This window comes from Puntigrus tetrazona, unplaced genomic scaffold (assembly GCF_018831695.1).
Source record: "Puntigrus tetrazona isolate hp1 unplaced genomic scaffold, ASM1883169v1 S000000175, whole genome shotgun sequence".
Taxonomy (NCBI): Eukaryota; Metazoa; Chordata; class Actinopteri; order Cypriniformes; family Cyprinidae; genus Puntigrus; species Puntigrus tetrazona.
Genome location: NW_025047846.1, coordinates 640001 through 645000, shown reverse-complemented (window position 1 = coordinate 645000; position 5000 = coordinate 640001). Strand labels below are relative to the sequence as shown.

The window sequence follows — 5000 nt, the reverse complement described above, 5'->3', positions numbered from 1 at the left end:
AGCGCGCTCTGTTTCTACGTGAACGTGAACGAGCGCCGCTGATCATGTGATCACGCCACACGGCCTTCCGCTGAAGCGCACGCGATGATATTTGCAACGTGCCAGAAAGCGAAAGCAGTTTTATCCGGTCGACTGACAAACGAGGACGATGGAAAAACCAACGCGAGAGCTGTGACGGGCTTTTTGGGATCGCATCGTAAATAAAAAGAAAACACTCGAAGAAAAGATTAGAGCAAGCTAGTTTTATGCTTTCGGCGACTGTTTAATAAATAGAGAACAGAACACTAGAGTACAAAGAAGTTTAGTTAGTAGTAGTTTAATATGTAGCAGTCAGTTAACACACACACACACACACACACACACACACACAGACACAGACACACACACAGACACAGACACACACACAGAGACACACAGACACACACACACACACACACACACAGAGACACACAGACACACACACACAGATACACAGAGACACAGAGACACAGAGACACAGACACACACACACACACAGATACACATACACAGATACACATACACACACACACACACACACACACACAGACACACAGACAGAGACACACAAACACACACAGAGACACACACACAGAGACACACAAACACACACAGAGACACACACACACACACACAGACAGACACAGATACACACACACACACACAGACACACACACACAGAGACACACACAGAGACACACACACACACACACACACACACACACACACACACACACACACACAGACACACACTCACATGTGAACACTAAAGAGTCGTTTATGCTTTTCTTTTGTAATTCACTTTGGATTAAAACATCCACTAAATGCATAAGAGTAAATGAAAAGGGTTTATTATACATTAAAAATGTGTGAAATAACTACTGATATATTCGTCTGTGGCTAACTCTGTTATTTTTAACGAGATACGATTATTTTTGCTGATGTTTTGAATAAATTCTTGCCTTTTCTGCATTAACGTTCATTTAATTTAAACATTAACTTTCATGACGTTTGGTTTTAGAAACTATAGCTGAAGTAATTATTTATTTATTTATTTTTTTTTTAAATTCTGACCTTTACTAAAAGACGCGCCCGCTTTTGTTCTATACAGCCTACCGTTGCCGTGGACTTGATGATAAAGTGTTTAAAGAAAGGCTTGATTATTGCTCTAATGCTTCTCTATAAAAATAAAAAGAAAATGCACGATGCAGGACATTTCATTCTAAACGTGCCTGAAATACACCAGGACTCTTATTTTGAAAAGCCTGCAAACAAATAAAATGCGCACCCGTCTAAATGACGTTAGAATATGAAAAGTAAACATTGGTTACGATCTAAAGTTTATAAATGATGCCGGTCTTTTACTATGAACTATAAAGCGCTGTATAAATAAAAGTGACTCGACTAAATAAACTAATTTATTGATTTTTACTTTAAATGTTGCTCACGTTTAAATCCTCACCTTTTAAAGTTTATAAATAACATCAGACCGCATTACCATTTTAGCCACAATTTTAAGATAATTATGGCTTTCGTTCTACCATATGAGATATTTAATATAGCCTTAAAGCGTTTCCATGTCATTAAGACACTTCTAACTTCTAGACGATGACAAACATGCAAAAACCCGAACGCATACCTTTGTCTCTCTTTTCCTTGGATAAAGAATCCAGCTTCCTCCTGAGTGACTTTTTCCGCTTCTGTCCATCTGGAAAAGACATCGCACACAAAACATCAGAAACTAAGAGCGGGACTGGAAGGCGCTCGAGAAAGCGACGCCTCTTATTGGCTGAAATGCCAGAGTCTCCGTGTACCTTTGGGGATGGTGATCTGGCAACCCAGATCGAAGTCCTTGACGAGTCTGAGCAGAGCCACCTCCTGCAGCCGGACCCTCTCCAGCTCCGACAGACTCTGGATGGAGACCGACTGCATGTGGAAGTTATGAGCGGCTGTCTTCTTACAGCTGAAATCTCCCTGTGAGAGAGCAACGAAATATTACAAGATAGGCCTATACACTGCTGGACAAGAGATTGGAATAATTAAGATAACAAATACGGAAATAAATAAATTAATAATAATAATAATAATAATAACAATATTCTATATCTTTTAACTTATTTTTTATATATGATAAAATAAAAAAATATATATATATATATATATATATATATATATATATATAAAATAAGAAAATATATTATTATTATTATTATTTTATCAAAAAAATATATATATATATATATATATATATATATATATATATATAGTAATATGATCAAATAATAATAATAATAATAATATATTATTATTAATATATTATTTTTATATATGATTAAATAATAGTATAGATTTTTATCTTATTTTTATATATGATAAAATTAATAAAATATATATTACTATTATAATTGTATCTTTTTTATACATGATAAAATAATAAATAATAATATTTTTATCTTATTTTTATACATGATATAATAATAATAATAATAATAATAATAATATATATATATATATATATTTTTTATGATATGAAAAATAATTATAATAATATACATACATGTATACACTATTAATCTATGAGTCCTGAAAAATAAAATTTAAGTTTCCACAGTGCAGCACAACTGCTTCGTTATATTCAACATTAATAATAATAATCTGAAATGTTCCTGAGCAATAAATGAATGCTAATAAATGAATAAATGATGCTGGAAATCCAGCTATGCTTCACAGAAATAAATTACACTTCAACACATACTCACAAAGAAAACAGTTATTTTAAATTCTAATTTTATTTCACAATTACTACTGTATTTTTGATCAAATATAAATGCGGCCTTGGCGAGTGAAAGAGACTTCTGTAAGAAATATCTAATTATATGTAAGCGTCTTGAGAATGTTTCTCAGGTGCATCTCATTTCACACACACACACACACACACACACACACACACACACACACACACACACCCCGAGTTAGATCGGATCACACGCTTAACAACAACTGAGTGAACTGAGTCTGCCAGGTAATATCACCTCTTATTAATATAAACCTCTTTATATTTTAATAATATTACTTTTTACTATATTTTACTACTTGCATACACTGCAATTTACTATATTTTACTACTTGTAATAGCTATAATGCCTATATTTAATAATTAGAAATAAAAAAACAATTATTATAAATTATTAAAAGTCTTAAAAATGTAAAACATAGTTACAAAATAAATAAATACGCATCTGTAGTACTAGTGCATTTATGTGTGTGTGTGTGTGTGTGTGTGTGTGTGTGTAGATGTATAGGATAAATACTTAAACATTATCCGTTTACAGTCCATTTATTTTTTTAACTATCGACTTTACTGTGTCATTAATTAATAAATTAAATTCAAATTATTTTTAATTCTAACTGAATAATTAAATTAGAAAATTAAATCGTAGTGCTAGCAATAAATACAGATTTTAAAAATAATTATTAAATATTTATATGGATTATATTAAACGATTCTTGTCGCGCTGCTTCGTTTTATTTTAGTCAAACTTAAATTTGCGTTTCACGTTATGTTTGGCCAAAGTAAACGCTATTATTAAAGTGCATTAATATCATAGGTTCGCGTGTCCGTGCGAATATAAAATAAAACGTGTGTCTTCAGGAACGTTTCTTCTTTATCTGTGCAGTCCGTCCCTAATGAGCGGAGAGGAAGGAAGCGGGCAGATCCCCACGACCTCCACCAGATTAAGCCTCCTTTGATCCACGCCCAATGGACACTGTCACATGAGTCCAGATCCAAAGAGGCTTACGGTCCAGCGACACTGAAAAACACCGACCCGCTTCCACGGCCTTCCCGACAACCACAGGTGAACTCGGATCAGCTCTTCCTTTCAAAACGCCAGCCATTTTTCTTCCTGGAAGGCAAGCGTTGGGTGGCAAGTGATTCTCTGCGTGAAGTAAACGTCTCCTATTATGGGTCGTTGTGCGGTACGTGATTTTATTTCGCTTTTCCGCTCTAGCCAGTCTCACAAAGGCGGATAACAGGACCACATGCGCGGCTAACAGCGCAAGTCAAACATTCACTGAGCATTTCCTTCCCAGCTGCTCGGGGTCAGCGCTCAATCCAAACACCAGCAGCCCCTCATCTGCTTGCACAAAAAAAATTAAAGTCACGCTCCAGTGCGCACCGATTATTTTATCGATGCAGCTTTATGTACTGATATCTACTAAAATTGCTTAACGGGTGGATTCACTCGCGTTTCTCCAAGAAATGCTCCAATCGCTCACAAAAACACTCGCTTTTACGCAAGGTTTCTTGGCGTGATGCAAAGCGTAGCGTTTTTGCGTTACGCCAAACTTTGCAAGCGCTGCATTTCCCTCAGAAACACGCATTGCATTGGCTATGTACTCAAAAGTTGAGTTTTTCGCAGAGAAATGTGGCATTTATCTGCAAAAAATGCAGTTTGGCTCAAGAAACTTTGCGTTTGCTGGCAAAAAAAATTGTTACGGTTTTTCAACATTATTGCATTACGCTACGAAACATCGCATTCGCTTGCAAAACGTGTGTTTTTCTGCTATGTCGCGTTTGCTTGCAAAAAAAATCGTTTTCGCTAACCCTAACCCTAACCCTAAACTAACCCTAAGTAAACGTGAACGCAATGCTTGCGATGTTTCTGAGGGAAATGCAGCGCTTGCAAAGTTTGGCGTAACGCAAGAACGTAACGCTTTTTCCAAATGATAAGAAACGTTGCATTCGCTCGTAAAGCATTCGCGTTTACTTGCAATAATTTAGAATAAGCAAAAAGTAAACGTGACATAGCAGAAAAACACACGTTTTGCAAGCGAATGCAACGTTTCGTAGCATAATGCAATAATGTTGAAAAACCGTAACAATTTTTTTTGCCAGCAAACGCAAAGTTTCTTGAGCCAAACTGCATTTTTTGCAGATAAATGCCACGTTTCTCGGCGAAAAACTTTTGAGTACAGAGCCA

The 5000-nt window shown here is 35.5% G+C and overlaps 1 pseudogene; it reads right to left on the bottom strand.

Moving 5' to 3' along the window:
- The window catches only part of LOC122333065, a 29146-nt pseudogene that overhangs the window by 11620 nt on the left and 12526 nt on the right, over positions 1-5000 (bottom strand).